The sequence below is a fragment of the Magallana gigas genome, chromosome 1 (assembly GCF_963853765.1).
Source record: "Magallana gigas chromosome 1, xbMagGiga1.1, whole genome shotgun sequence".
In the NCBI taxonomy this organism is placed as follows: domain Eukaryota; kingdom Metazoa; phylum Mollusca; class Bivalvia; order Ostreida; family Ostreidae; genus Magallana; species Magallana gigas.
The window spans coordinates 40,269,442-40,286,802 of record NC_088853.1 but is presented as its reverse complement, the minus strand read 5'-3'; the positions used below and the strand labels follow the sequence as shown (position 1 = coordinate 40,286,802).

Below are 17,361 nucleotides of genomic sequence, written 5' to 3'. Positions count from 1 at the left end.
CAATTATAAACTTTTCAAACAGAGATTTAAAAACAGTACCTCTATTGTAACGAACATTACAGAATTAGACATTTGTTATTTCAAAATTAAAACATATCTTTAAGGTAATCTTGCATAGTATTTATGTTCATCCTAGAAATACAGTGACTAATATTAATCCTATTTTTAATTAATATGGATACTAATGGTTATATATTGATTTTATGTTCATTTCTGTACAAAATATTGAACAAAAATAAATTTAAATACATAAATTTTAAAATAAGTTTAATTTCTTAAAGCACTTGTTTTGTTTTTGGAAAATGTAGTATACTACGGATTAATTACAAAGACATCTATAAAAAAAACTCAACATATTGTTTGTAAAATAACTTAGACTTGTGTTGTAATTTTCGTTACAATTTGTAAAATGTACGTTACAATGCACAAAATGTATTAAATTTAATTAAATTCTTTATGAAACTTTTTGTTTCGTGTAAATGATGAAACAGTTAACAAAAACATAGCAACTTAAACATCAACAAAAACATTATTAGCTCGGAGTAACATATTTCAACTGTTTTTAATCAATGTTTGGACATGTCCGTTACTTAAAGATTGTCAAGTTTTTCCCAGAGATCATTGTCGATTATAAATAATCTTTTTGACTTTCCTGAGGGTTTTGGCTCATTTATGGTGTACACAATGTCGGATGTTTTGCACCACAAAACATCTGGGGTTTTTGGCCACGCAAACATCTTTTTCTTCTTTTCCATAAAAGAAATCTGATATGGAAATTCGTCATGTTGTATTACTGAATTTGTTGCTGCTACGGTCACAGCAGGCTCTTCGGTTTCAGATTCAACTGGTTGTCTACCTTCAGTGACATCATTCTGATTAATATCAAATTGAGTTTCCTTGTCAAAGAGTGGTGTAGGTAAAGTTTCTTTCGGCTTTGTTGATTCTTTTCTCCACGATAAACAGTTGCTTCCAGCCAAACAATCACTGCAGTAGCAGCTTACGTTTCCGACTAGAATGGAGTTTGATCCTTGTCCAACAACTGCATGAACTTTCATTGTGCCTTTTACAGGTTTTGCATTCCATAATGCAATCTCTTTCTCTGTTTGTTGACAATGTTCTTTTAGAACAAATCTAAATTTCACCTGCTTCATGGAACAATGTGCTGACTGTGTCGAACCAAAAAATCATTTGCGTCCTGGATGATGACTTTTCCCGATTTTACTGCCTCATCAGCTAAACGTTTGGTTGATCCACCAAGCCCATCACACGGACCTTTACCGTGTCCTGCTTAAAAAAAATTCCACTTAGCATCTATTCCGAACGTTTCTTGGTGATTTGCCACTAAGTGAAATATTGTCTTATTCCTGTACTGTGATGTTGGACTGTCAGTCCAGTAATGGATACATTTAATTTCTGGATCTAGTAGTTTAACGTCCTTCACAATCTCTTTAATAAAAGTAACCACAGATGTGGAGTTGTGATTCTGGTCATCAGATATAATCACAAAACTTTGATGTTGTAATTCTGACTCCTCTGTTGGGCGTGTGTATTTTACTGTGGGATGCAATGTCACGCCTGTCTGATTCCAGTATGCTGACTGGATTTCCTCTACACTCTTGCAGTTGTAATTTTCTGCAAAATCCATGTGAATTACTGCATGATTCACAGGAAGTTTCTCTTTTAGTAAACGTATCTGTTGATATTGGACTTTCATTCTAGAAACGTGATCTGAAAATTCCGCTGTTTGCTTTTCGAGGTGAGCAAGAAACTCTTCTTTTGTTTTGGTCACATGGACAACCCGCATCACCATCTTTGTCTGTCCCTTGTCTTCCACACTTACTCGTTTCCATTCGTCAAAAGTAAACTCGTTCGTGTCAATTCCTTCTCTTACTAGATCAATCGGAGGGTCGTCAACATAGGTCTCGGGGTTTAAGGGTACAGCAATGCCAATCTGACGAATTGCTTTCAGAACAAGAGCCATATTCTGATGCTTGGTACATAGACAGCAATCCCGAGTGATGAAGGAAGTGGTTAAGATATGTTTAGGTCGCATCCTCTGAAATGACACCAGTGAAAGTTTTATGGTTGGATTTTCACTCAGATACTTTGTGTGAAGGTTAGACATATAATAAGTCAGTACACGCTTTTGGGCGCTTTGACTTAGACCTGTCCTGACCTTGTCTGCTTTTCCAGGCATGTTACGACTGTTATCATCTCTTGATAAGAAGTTGATTACACTATTTTTAAACTTCATAACCTCTCTCATTCGCTGCTGTTTACTACACAGTAGTGTCTTTGACTTTGGTTTTCCTGCAGCATTGAGTTTATTTCTACTCAGACCTGTCCACTTACTAAGCAAATTTGAGCATCTGTATTTCCGAACTATCGCCCCCGCTACAACCTTGTGAAGAATCTTTGCTCTTCCAGGATTATTCTGCTCCTTTGCAGACCTTACTTCATCCATGACAAAGTTGCTCAATAAAAGATGTTTCCTGACCGTGTTTGCCTGATGTTTATTTAATCTAGCAGAATTTATCTGTGCCTCTGTCTTACTCCTTGGGGTTGATGGTCCTTGTTGACTCGAAGAAATTTTTCTTACGCAGCCGCAAAAGTCGCCTCTGTGTCGTCTTGTGTTTAGTTTTCAGCTTTTCTAACTCTTGTTTCAATGTAGATACTTCTCTTGATTTTTTTGCAAGTGCCTTTGCAACTCTTTTTCTTGGCCCATTTCTCCTATTTGGAAATGCCATCTGAACGACAAGTCTGGGGCTACTATGGTCAGGTGATCGAGGATCAGCAGTCTGTGTGTCTAGACTGTCATAGCCACTTGTACTTTCAACTTCTGGGACATTCTGTTGTAATAGTTCTGCTATTGCTTCCTTTTTTCTTCTGCGATGACGTTTTACAGCTTCGTTCAGTTTTACATTGCGCCTTATACGTTCTCTCCTTGACTTGACGGCACGTAATTTTTTCTTCTTCTTTCCCTTTCTTTTTTAAAGATATTCTTCATTATTTTTGGCCTTTAATCTCTCCCTGTAGCTTTTTTGAATCTCGGCTCTTGTTTTGGCCATATTTTTCTGTTAACAAATTAGATAATTTCGCTGTTAATTATTTCTTTAGGTGTGAAAATGTCAATGAAATGTTCGTTACTTTCGTATGAAATGTACGTTACTCAAGATAACAAGATTATAATTTGAAGATATTCAAGCATGCCGACGTTTATCCTATTGATAAGCATAACATAACTTCAAAAATACATAAAATATTTGTTAATATAGTTTTTTTTTACTTCCTTTATTAATACGTTTGGTTTTGTGTGTTATAAATGCTGAATTGTATTATGTAATTATGCATGTTCCTTTCCTACCTTGATATGCGATGCAATTTATGAGATAAATCCCACTTAAGTAGCAAGAAATTAATCAAATATTAAACTAAAATAAAAATGTGTGTATGACTTCAATTTAAAGCTATTTATAATTTCAATATTTGTTAAAAATTACAATGCTTGTCTATTGAAATGTTCGTTACAATAGGTAACGGACATTTCATTCTTTTTTTAGATATACTACAACAACATAAATAAACATGTGGCTCGTTTATAATATTAGAACTGATCTTCACGACTTTTATTGTATGTACACATTTAAATTTGTTCGATACACATAATATAAACTAATTAGTCCTAATGAAGGTGTATGCATACTCACGAGGTCAGACGTTTAGGTTGTTTTAGCAGTCAATCATGCTCTCTAACTGTCCTTTGCACTAATGCCGGATGTTGGTGTACCAACAATTTGTCACGTGTTTTATTTGCATCAAACAATTTGAGCTAGGATTGAAATTACAAAGAGTTTCGTAAAATACGGTAACGAACATTTCGGTAACGAACATTTAGTAACCAACATTTATGTGCCTAGGGCGCTTCAAAATAAAACTGTAGTGTTTATTAAAGACAGTTTTTGATGACAACAAATACTATCGTTATGTTCAGTATTCACATTGAACAGTTGTTGCATTTGCTTTCTCAGTTTCGGCAGTAACGAACATTACAGTCTTAAATCTACGCTCAGACTTTTTTTGTTTTTTGTAGTGATATGATAAGACAAAAGGAATTATATGAAATATCTTAACATTTATGTGGACAAAAAGACCTCACAATGTTCTCTTTAAGATTTTTGTATTTTTTCATAGAATGTACAACTCTTGCACTGGTTATATATCTAAAGTAACGGAGATTACACCGAAACTGGCGACAATGTTCAAATTAATTTAAGTAACTCTTGGACTGAAAAATAATATGTAGGAACTTATTTCGCCAATTGTCCAGTTAATACTGCAAAACATTCTTTTCAAAATGTAATTTCAAAATGGCAACAGTAACGAACATGTCAGTTTTAGCATTTTATATTAAATTTTCGCTGGAAATAAACGCATTCCCGTGATCTTTTTGTGTGTTTTTGAAACACTTATGGACTAACTTTGTATTGCAAACTCAATTAAAATTCTGCTGATTTTAATTTTTTTGTTATTTTATGGCGACATTAATTGCACCCATTTATTGAGTTTGAGTGATATATTTGTTACATTGTCACATGTACGCATCTGTTCGACATACTGAAACAGGATTTGATATATAAAATTTTGAAAAATGTGATCTACTTATATTCATTCATGATTAAAGTAAAAATGCTATACACGTATATATTTCCTTGCATGGTAATATGTGATTAGTAATATGTTTTCTGCCTTCGTAACAACATAATCAGTTTAAAACGGTTAAATATGTGCTGCTATGTGATGGGACTTACAAGTCATTGTGAACTACCCAAATTGTTGGAGATCTCTCTTTTGAAAATATTGATATTGAACTGTATATCTAAGAAAGATTAAGCTGGTTTTAATGAATTGCCAACACACTGATAATATTTAGTTGTATTTACACAACGTTAAAACAGGACACTATAATCGAATGCATCGAATAGTATTACTGAACTATCAATTTGGAATCAAAATAATTTAGAGAACTTCGGGATTTATCAAGAACATTTAACTTTGTAAGACGAAATTTGAAAGAGAGATTTAAAAATTTTGAAATATCTGAGAACAACTGATGGTTTTATCAACCAACAAGAATCCTATATCAAAAACGATAAGGAATCTGATCATAATCACCTACTGTAATATCTAATTTGTACTTTGTTGCACGTCATGACTGGCTATAAATAGGCAGATATATCTAGATTTGTTGCAACATCTGTAACATGTACCAGGGTATGCCATATCAAATGTAAATGAAACATTGTTTAGTGTAGAAAAAAAGTTCGTTATTAATTTTAATACGAGGGTTGTCCAAAAAGTTCGTGGACATGAATAAATTAATTTTTTATATGAAAATTTGACTGTTAATTCCAAAGCAGCCTCATTAAATTTCTCTGAAATCGTTTCGGAGCGACTTTGCAATTTTTTTGCTACATTACGGATATATGGGAGGAATCTTAACGGTGGTGAAGGCCTGTTCCGAGACACAGATTATTCTAACTAAGCAGAGTGGAGTGAAAATAATAGCATTATTGTAGTATTAAAGCTTGGTTATGTAAATGTCAACAATACTGTGTGTCGGTGTATCTATTTCGTAACCCGTTAACCCACGGGTCAAAGTCTAGGATGTAATATTTCTTAAAGGCATAAAACAAATTTTTACATGCAAATATACTTTTAATTCATACAAATAAGCATAATATTAATTCTGTATTAAAAAAATATCCTGCAGAAACGCAGTTACCCTATCGAAATGTATACCAAATATAGGACCACTTTTGGGCAGCCAGTGTTTTCTGAGACGTCTGCGTCAATTTGTTCCCGCCAATTTCAAATGTTTTGACTGTAGCAGGTTAACTTGACGTAAGCTATCTATCCAATATTGTCAGTTAAGGTAGGTCCATACTCATTTAAGGGGCCATATCACCTAAGTAGTTTTATTTTTTGAACCCATTTATTTTTCAACTTTCCTTGTTTTTAAATATTGTTTTGCCACGTTACGATACAGACGCTTTAATGAATGCATAATATGTATTTTTGTTTTAAAATTGATCCACATTAGAGTGGAAGACTTTTGTCCAAGCGACCCGGGGTAAATCGCTGAGTGCTGACTCTTTTTTTTTTCTTTCTTAATTGTGTTTTGATTTAAAATGTTATCCCTAAAATGATAAATTTGTATAAGTTTTGTTTGAATTTTATCAAAAATCATAGTAACAGTGCCCTTTCCTAAACTTAAGATATGTCTGTTGAAATCCTTAGAGAGGCTTACTGGAATTTGAGAAGGTGTTGATAAATGAACGAAACTCTCCCGATACTCTATTGAAATTGTTTTCAAACAGAAGAGCTCTTGTTGCTTGCAACGAGTGTCTAGTTATTATAATTTTTCAAATTTTGTGCACGCGATTTCTCGAAAACTATTCAACCGATTAGGAAGGCTGTTTAGTTTAAGTTTCCACAATATCACATTTGCATGGATAAACTCAGAAACGATATTACAAGTACGTGTAAATTTTCCTCGAAAATTTATCTTATATTCTGTTCATCAAACGAATACGGGAGATAACTCTAACTCAATGCATTTAATATGAAATATCCCGAGAGTTCCGAATGTCAACATTGTGTGTAAATTCGAAGCGGGTAAAAACTTTGGTGAAAAATCTTCATTAAAATGAATACAATTTTTAAATGAATATTTGACTGTTATTTTCAGTGCAGCCTCATTAATTTTCTCCAAAATCGTTTCGGAGCGATTCTGCATTTTTTTTGCTACATTACGGGTATATGGGAGGAATCTTAACGGTGGTGAAGGTCTGTTCCGAGACACAGATTATTCTAACTAAGCAGAGTGGAGTGAAATTGATAGCGTTTTTGTAGTCTTAAGGTGGCTCTATACACCCACAGTTTATTCCAATATTCAATAGAAGACCACAAAACATATACTTATCAAATATTAAAATGATGATAGGGATACGATAAGTATTTTTAAAGATTTTTTTTTATGTTTTTTCGTGTTTTTGTAAAATAATTTTTAAAAAGTTAACTACTAACAAATTGAGAGAATTTTTTTTGTCATATAATAGATATTTCCTTCGGACATCTAAAAAAAAATATAACACTTCTTAACATTCAAAAATGTTATTGCAATTTTTTTTATTATTTCCCCAAAACATAATTGTTCATATTTTTTTATACTCTGTTCACAAATCATCTGAAAAAGCTGCTTGATGTTATAAGGAAATGTATTTTAATAAATGTGACATAAAAAATTGAATGAAAATCATTGCAAATAAACAAAAAAACTATTTTAAATTTTATTTGGAATGAAAGTTCCTCAGGTAAGAGTTATCGTTCTTTAGTCCCTAGGTCCAAACACCTTGGGGACTTTTCATTTCTGAGTTGAAGAAAATTTCCTAAATATCATGTTAGAATGATAAATACATAGATATTTCATTATAGGCCTATATAAGTGAATATATTCGCTTTAATGCAAAATAAATCAAATAAATAAAGGGAAAAATTAACTAATAGGATTTATGTATTCCAACCTGAGAGAAATCTAAAGCCACCCTCCCATCCCCTTAAGGTGGTAAAGAATATTTGTCTACATTAATGTGGATTAAAGTTTATTATAATTGAAATACCTTCACCGATTTAGAATTTTTTTAAACAGAATTCAACTCAAAAATACGTTTTAGAAAATTTTTGAAAACTAAAAATTGTATTGTCCTCAACGGGATTCGAACTCATGACCTACAGGTATGTAGTAAACCCACTAACCCACTGCGCTACGTTGCAATATGTCGATGATGGGAAAAGCATTATCTAAAAAATTATGCTTGATTTTATTGTTTTTTTTTATAAATAATACGACACAAAGTGAAGGTGTCATATACCACATCACTTGTAAGTAATGAACTTTCCAATTATGAAATTCAATCTATTCATTTATCAAATTTTTCAAATGAGCGGTCCCCACACAATTCGCCTTAGTTTAAATCAACCAGTACCGGAATTGCATGCTTCCATATTTACTTTTTTTGGCGTACTGCGTCATCAAAAAGTGGTGTATAGAGCCACCTTAAATCTTGGTTATGTAAATGTCAATAAAACGGTGTGTCGATGTACCTATTTCGTAAATGTCCGATATCATATGCAATGTCAAACCGTGCACGCACGGGTCAAAATCTAGTATGAATAAAAATCGGAGCTATGTACATTTTTTAATGAAGTTATCAATGTATATACATTGCCTATACAGGGCCACAGCCCAGTCTGATGTTTAGTTATAACGACTTTCTATAACGCCGTAGTCCTGGGTCTACCTGAGAGTAATATGCCGCATTCACCGTTTGGTCAGAGAGTACAATCGCACATTCAATCAAAATATCACTTTTATTTACTCGAACTATTTTGATGGTTTTCCCGTTTCCTCCATCCTTTGTTGTTTTACCTCTGTTGACACAATTTCCTGACGGCGCGCTGTTCCATGCGATCAGATGCCGTCGCTATTCATGCGTTTTTAAAGACATGTTTTTGCCGTAAAAGCGAGCTAAGCTCGCCGGCGCGCAGCGCCGGCGCGAAGCGAGCTCTACCGGCAAGGCGTGTGTGAATAGAAAATTCGGACTATTTGCACATTCATTCAACAGATACTGTTGGCGTCAGTAAATCGGACCAGTAATGCCTTGTTTAATCGTCCCAGTATTTCCCTGTTAGTATGGTTTCCCATTTTCATACTCTCACGAGAACAAGTACATGCATTGTTACTGCTGACTCAACGCAAGACTAACTGAGTTATCGTCCTTCCGAGTGACATCACAATGGATTTCTTGCACATTGATCCAACAGAATTTTTCGGCGTCAGTAAATTTCGACCCACAATGCAATTCCTCAATGTCGGTCGATCTCACTAGACTGGATACCATCTCGCGAGAATCAAAGTAAAACTTTTGAAAAACAGATAAATTGTATAATTTCCAGAACATCATGCTTTTGAAGTAAACAAAACAGTATTTTTCGCGTAGTTTTTTTTCAGTGTGTGTTCAAAGAGACAGACGACACTTGACCGACGTGAACTTTGACGTCACAATAAGGGGAAACTACTCTAAGTATTTATTGTAAACATGGTAAATCTGATGAAATATAAATACCAAAATCCTCTCAAAATCTTGCAGAGCTACGAATCGGGACATTTCTTCAGAGATAGGAAACAGCTGTAACTTGCTCTCATTTGGATGAATGCTCACATTTATTTTATTCACTATATTTACGGTAATTTCCAGGAACGTTTTTAAAAAAAATCTTCACAAGCAAAAAAAAAAAAATTCTCAAAATCAGGAAAATTCTAATCGGGGTGAGGAATGGGATGTGCGTAGTATGCCTTTAGCTCTTTAGCTGCTCAAAAGTGTCTTTATTTTCACTACTATTTTTTACATGCTCCCGGGGGATCCATTTTCCTTATATAATCAACAAATTGTTTTATAAGTAAATTTTTTTTTTATAAACGGGAAGGGGGGACTCTGTGATAAGTCAATTTGTATATGTAAGTTTAAGAAAAATGTCTGCTGCAAGAAAAGAGGAAATAAACTACAATGTACATTATGTTAATTTAAAAATCTTTATTATTCAACAACATTTTATCTGAGATAAATTCTATACTGGCGTGCGACCAGTATACAAATAAATAAAAAAAATCTTATGAATTATGAATAATGAAAATTTACTGAAAAAATAGGTATATGTTTATTTTATTTTGCATTCAAATTCATTTACTTTACGTCACTACTTTTATTTTTATTGATTTATCATAATTCATTTTTTGATCAGCTGCTGCGCTCGCCTCAACGGTCGCACCGTAAATCATATTATCTTTTAAAAGTCCTTTGCATTGCTAGCTTGAAAATTCATGTAGCTTCAAATGACATATAAAAATGACAGTACTTTGACTAACAGTTCCAATCCAACAGTTCCGGTCTAACAGTCAAAATGCTGGAGGTTTTTTTTCGTATAGAGTTATAAGGTAACTGTTTTACAGGGGTATAAGAATGGTGTTTCATTTTCAATAGGTCAGAACAGCGAAAGAAAATCTAAAAGAATGCATAAGTTGTCAAGCTGTGCCTAGAAAGAACAACATAGGTTCGTGTTTTTAACTTACGTTACATTTGTTGTCATTTTATTTCAGATTAATTTTATTTGTGTTTGTACTGCGCTGACTTGCTTAACTGCTGTTTCGTTGTTACATGTAACGTGATCTCTTGTAATGGAAGAAGCACATTACTACATTACTTTCGTCTCTACGGAGTGCTTTACAATATATGTAGCTATGTAGAATGCGTCCGTCTACAGAGGTGAAAAATGATCTGAACTGTGATTAGGCGAACAGCTTACATATTACAGGCCTCAGACATAAGACATGATAAAAGAAATATAGCAGAAAAATACCTTATATGAGTCGTTGTCAGCTTTTATTAGATTTTGATTTTTTGTGTTCATGGTGGTTGATTTTATACCGGAAAATAAACTGGAAAAAGACAAAAGGTCTCTTGACTTTAATGTCTCAGTATTATAACATTCATATATTTTTTGGATATTTTTGATATCACATTAAATTCATTTTACACAATAACCAGGAAGTGTAGAACATCGATAATATTGGTCTATTCAAATGTTCGATGGAAACAACAAAGCTATTTCCTGCAGATAAAATGACTCTACATGCATTTCTTCTTTTCCAATGCTTAATTGCAAATTGACATATATAACTGATAACACTATTTCTAGCTCATCAATAATTTATATACAAATTGTTCGTTTCATTGGAACTATAACCAGTACACACATTTTCAGCTTTATTTACACGTTGGAATTGGAAACTTTACATTTTCTGTCATTTTAAACTATTAAAAATCGCCGATAATAATTGTGTATGCAAGTCATAGAAATAATTAACGAATTCTTATCGTATATATTCAATTTAGTATTCGCTTATGTTAAAAGACGGAAAACTAAGAAGAGAGCATATTGCATTTGCCATTAGCCAAACAGTGATTGCTGACGTCACATATCCGATTCCAGCGTCGAAAGGTAGCGGATCGGAAACAAACAATAACAGACCCCTTCACAATGATTGCAATATTGCTCGTTTGCAGGGCAGATTGATATACTTTGTTGAGGATTTAGTTAATACATAATCAAATGAAGTCAATAAAACAATTAACATTATATCATTTTTTACCAATATATGTCATTTTGCCCTTCAAAAGAGCGGTATCACAGTTACTGTGAATTGGCCTATTTATATTTTATAAATAGAGCTTAAATAGCAAAATTTTAAACACCATAAAAACAGACATATTCAATTGTCTCGATATAAACAAATGAAAACAAAAACAAATAAACAAACAAATAAAAAACAAAACTAAAACACAATTAGGAAAAAAAGGAAACAAACAAGAGACCAATTGGCCTTAACGTTCACTTTGTAGCATATAACCCATACACAAACTTGTCGAGGAGTCACATATATGCATCTGATTAATTAGGTATCATACTGGAGTAGAAAAATTTTATTTTTTGTAATGATGACCACCTCCCTACCAGAAATCTTTCAAAAAGAACTGTGAAACCTATAATTTTGGCGAAAAAACTAAAAGATCTGGTCTACAAAATCATGAATTCAATTTTCTTCACAGGTGTTAGAGAGTAAAGAAGACAATTTTAACATTATATGCATTAACACCTATACATTCATTATGGCCCTGCCCCTAGAGTCAAAACCCATCCTTGAGGGGACTAGTTAGAGGTATGTAGCTCCCGGTCTGAAAAAATTCGGATGGACGACCTGGGAGCTACAGTGCCTCCCATAGTAAAAAAAAATAAGCAATTTACGGCGCACTAAAAATTGCGCTAGTTTTGGACTGATTAATCTCATTTCCGAACATATTCTGTACAAATATTTGATTCCAAAGAATTCCTCGGACAATTTACTACAGATATCGTCACTTCACTTGCCTCTGATATTCTTCTAAACACGATCACGAGCCCTGTAAAGTGAAGTGGTGCAATTTGTTTACATGTAAAAATGGTGACTCTCGATCTCGACGTGAATTAACATACTTTTTTTCCGAGGTCGGTTAGCGTGTTTCTAAGAAAGTCTGAGGCAAGTAAAGTAACAATATCAGTTGTAAATTGTCTGAAGAATTTAATGGTACTAATTGTTTTCACAGAATCTGTGTGAAAATAAGGTTAATCAGTCCAAACCTAGCGCAATTTTTTGTGCGCTGTAAATTGCACTTTTTACTATAGGAGGCACTGTAGCTCCCAGGTCGTCCATCCGAATTTTTTTCAGACCGGGAGCTACAGACCTGCAGCTATAAGGGGACATGAAAATTAAAATTTCAGTAAAGGACTTCCTGGTAAACATAATTATTAGTCAGTTTTTTATACAGATGTGTGAGAATAGAGAAGGAAATGTTTACAAATTATATGCATTAACACTACATTGCCATATTCCCCCCCCTTCATGTCCTGAACCCCTGTCCCAGGGGCCATGAATTTCACAATTTAGGTAGAGGAGTTAGTAGACATCATAACCATGTATTCAGTTTGTTGCCCACATGTGTGGGAGTAGAGAAGAAGATTTTTTAAGATTTAATACATTTTTACTGTATGGCAATGTTGCCCCCCCCCCCCCCGTGCCTGCACCCCTGACCCAGGGGTTATGAATTTCACATTTTAGATTCCTCTTACCATAGAGATAACATAATTATTAGTCAGTTTTTTATACAGATGTGTGAGAATAGAGAAGAAAATGTTTACAAATTATATGCATATCCCCCCCTTCATGGCCTGAACCCCTGTCCCAGGGGCCATGATTTTCACAATTTAGGTAGCGGAGTTAGTAGACATCATAACCATGTATTCAGTTTGTTTCCCACATGTGTGGGAGTAGAGAAGAAGATTTTTTAAGATTAAATACATTTTTACTATATGGCCATGTTGCCCCCCCTCCCCCCTAGAGCCTGCACCCCTGAACCAGGGGTCATGAATTTCACAATTCAGATTCCTCTTACCATAGAGATGCCTCAGACGAAATATGGTAACAATCAGTCTTGTACTTTTAAAGAAGAAGTTACAAATGTAAATTGTTAATACACGACGACGGACGAAAACGGATAGCAATAGGTCACCTGAGTCTACTCAGGTGACCTAGAAAATGAAACCAAAAAACAAAAACCATTAAAAATGTCTGTTCCCATGCATACAATTCTTATTAAGGAGTTTTGAGACTCTGAAGTCGCGTGCTAATCCGTTCTTGAAATATTGGTTTTTTTTTCAAAATCTGTTTTAACCGGAGTAGGTAAGTTTTACTATATCATGGTTTCACAGATTAAAGTATAGGCAGCCCAAGCTTTAACTCGGGAGAACATGAGTCCAAACTGTTCCCCGCCGACCGTAGATATGGTGACCTCCCCTGCCTCTACTTGTATGGACCTCACAGTGTATGATAATTTCATGGCTGATACATTTTCTTCAAATACAAAATTGCTTCTGTATATTGCTGTGTGGTTAATATGAATCGAATCTTTTATTACGGTCACATTACTATAATTGAACCCAGATGGCACAATTGGTTTGTAGTAATCGAGATACTGATGGCCAGAAGAGAACCTGTATGTTTGTGTTCTAATGGTTCGTATATAAAGACATTGTTTAATAACTCAATCTTTCCCATGTAAGTTTTTGATGACATGGCCTCCACACTATGTAGGCATATGGCATATGGTCATAAACATACAATTGATTATAAATGGTCTCGTGCTATGTTTCTTTAAAGAATAAAAATTGTAAAATCCACCTTCGATTAACTAATTCGGTTCGTTTATGATTCAAATGTAATCAACAAAAAATCAGGAATATCTCAAACACAAAACTTGTCACACATATGCGGCATATCAGATCAAATTGAATCTATATAAACAAGAATTGAATTCTTGGGTCCCCCGCCGGTCAAGCAGTATACTAGTATCGAGTCTATCGACCAAGGCTGATTAAGGAACTTGACCAAGGTATTAGTGGTATAAACATTTGGTATATATTTATTGAAATTCCGTCAAAATTTGTAGGCATGAGAGCGCTTACAAGGTCAATTTTTGGATAAAACGGAGTCATTATTGTGGTCAAAGTCCCATAACTCCAACAAGAAGTATCGACCAATGCTGATTTTCGAACTTGACCAAAGTATTAGTGATATAAACATTTAGTATAAATTTAATGAAAATCCGTCAAAATTTGTAGGCATGAAAGCGCTTACAAGGTCAATTTTTGGATAAAACGGAGTCATTATTGTGGTCAAAGTCCCATAACTCCAACAAGAAGTATCGACCAATGCTGACTTTCGAACTTGACCAAAGTATTAGTGATATAAACATTTGGTATAAATTTAATGAAAATCCGTCAAAATTTGTAGGCATGAGAGCGCTTACAAGGTCAATTTTTGGATAAAACGGAGTCATTATTGTGGTAAAAGTCCCATAACTCCACCAAAAAGTATCGACCAATGCTGATTTTCAAACTTGACCAAGGTATTAGTAGTATTAACATTTGGTATAAATTTAATGAAAATCCGTCAAAATTTGTAGGCATGAGAGCGCTTACAAGGTCAATTTTTGGATAAAACGGAGTCATTATTGTGGTCAAAGTCCCATAACTCCAACAAAAAGTATCGACCAATGCTGATTTTCGAACTTGACCAAGGTATTAGTAATATAAACATTTGGTATAAATTTAATGAAAATCCGTCAAAATTTGTAGGCATGAGAGCGCTTACAAGGTCAATTTTTGGATAAAACGGAGTCATTATTGTGGTCAAAGTCCCATAACTCCAACAAAAAGTATCGACCAATGCTGATTTTCAAACTTGACCAAAGTATTAGTGATATAAACATTTGGTATAAATTTAATGAAAATCCGTCAAAATTTGTAGGCATGAGAGCGCTTACAAAAAAGTGCGACGGACGGACACACGGAGATACGGACGGACGCCCGGCATTTCTATGTCCCCGCACCGCGTTGCGGCGGGGGACAAAAATTCCTAATTGTATAATGAAGTGCAATTCTGATTGGATATTTTTTTAATTAATCTTTATCATGAACGACATATATATCATATATGTACTATTCTTTCTAGTATGAAAAGTTATCATTACCATGTGACATTGGAGTTTAAATGAATCTTTTTACACATAAATTCTTTAACAATCCGATTACTATAAGTTTCAAAAGAATGTATTCCTATTCTAACCTAGATTAAAAAGTATTGTAGTCTGATGTAATAAAACATGTATATAGCACACTCGCTATACATATGATTACGAATTTGTCAAAGGGTTAAAACAAGTTACGGATAACACAAAGTGAATCCATTGGTCCCCATGTCTTCGCTTTAACCGCGTTTTACAGTAGAAAACTTTCACACATATAAGACATCATTCTTTTTATACTGTTAATGACATAGTATGCTTTTGCAGCAAAATACGTTAGTTCTATCTTGGATAGAACATTCCTAATTTTTTTTTTTTACATGTAATCAATGAAGGTTTCCTACATCCTCAAAGTTGCTTCCAATTTCAAATGTGTTAAAATACTTCGTGTAAAAATCAGTAATATAAAACTTAAAAAATATAAAAATTGAAAGGAAAACAAACTACCTGTTTATGATTTAAAACATCTTTCTACATGTTCAAGAACTAACTTTATTTGTGTCTCATTTTTTCATAAAACAATAGTGATGTGCATAAAATTTCATGATAACTTTGAGGACACAGTTTTTTACTGCAATTTATTTTCTGCAGAATCATAAAAGATGCCGATGGAAAAATATCAGTTATTTTGCTATTTCATGAACAAATCATTTGGTATTTTGCACAAATGCTCACATACAAATGGAACTTCAAATTACCAAAATAAAAACAAAATACAAATAGCAGGCAGAAATAAAATGAACTGAATTAATCTTAACCCATAATGAAGAATGATAATACAAAGTATAGAAACAAGATAATCTTAAAGTGGCTATTGAATTCGCGTTTAATTATTCTATATAACTTAGCTTTAATTATTTTACAACGATTGATATTTTTTTAATTAAAAGGAGCTGCGAACCTATATCAGTTTCTTATCACCCGCAACATACGCAATACTGCCAAAAATTTTTTTTTCAAATCACAACGATAAATATGACATTAAAGAGACATTACGGCGCATCTTATCAAAAACCCGACTTGAAAAAATTTTCCGGTCGGGTTTGGTATTTTTGTACTACTCATGAATGTATAAACCTTCAGAAAATTACAAAGTTCTTCGTGCAATAAATCTAATTATATCATTAAAATTAATAATTACGTATAACCTATCACATAAATACATTGCAATGTGTTCGGGGTTCAGCCTTCTATTCTATTACGCATGCGTATTTACTGTAAACAAAACACATGCAGGGCTCGCGAAGAATCTCCTGGACAGGTTTGTTGATAAAAATATGTCTTTTTTACTTCTCAAAGGTAAACACTGTTTAAAGTTTTTAAAATGACCACAGTTATTATTTTGTAAGCACATATTTATCGTGTTTATCATAGAAGTTGCTACAACCTAAATCTATTTTTATAAATGAGGACCCTTGAGGGGTTATTTGACATATATATGTGTATTCATTTTAAAATGAACCTGAATTGGTAAACCATTTATAAATTATCGAGTAAGAAAGGATGTGTTTTATTTAGGGAATCGTTTTAACCTCGTTTTCCATGATGACCGTAGTGGGACGAAGATCTTGTAGTTTTCAGCACGTGTCAATTACTGTCAATCAAAGTCCAAGTGGTACAAATAAACGATATAAGATTATTCCGGTTTGTACGACCCATGAATTTCCGGAAGCTCATAATTACGTTAATAAGGTATGTGAAAGGGATTTTCATGTATTTCAACTATTACAATCAACGTTATTTTTTATTTCCTAACAATACAATAGGTAAATCTGAAGTTATTCACACATGTGTTTTCAGCTGTACTGTCTCTTTAACTGAAGTATTTAAATTTTAATCATAAAATTAATCATGTTTTTGTTTAAAAAATTATATTTGCAAATACAGTCAGTTTAAGCATATCATTTATAATATACATCATATCATAGCATAGTAAAGGAATTTCATAGCATAGCATTTGAATCTCATGGCACAACATTGGAAACTCACACCATAGCATACAATCTCATAAATTCTCATTCGTTATATCACACCATAGCATAGCTTACAACATGGTTTTTACTTG

General features: G+C 33.4%; 1 long non-coding RNA gene across 1 annotated transcript in view; it reads left to right on the top strand.

Moving 5' to 3' along the window:
- Nucleotides 1–17,361, top strand: part of LOC136273786 (uncharacterized) — a 194,663-nt gene that overhangs the window by 15,095 nt on the left and 162,207 nt on the right. The window lies entirely within an intron of this gene.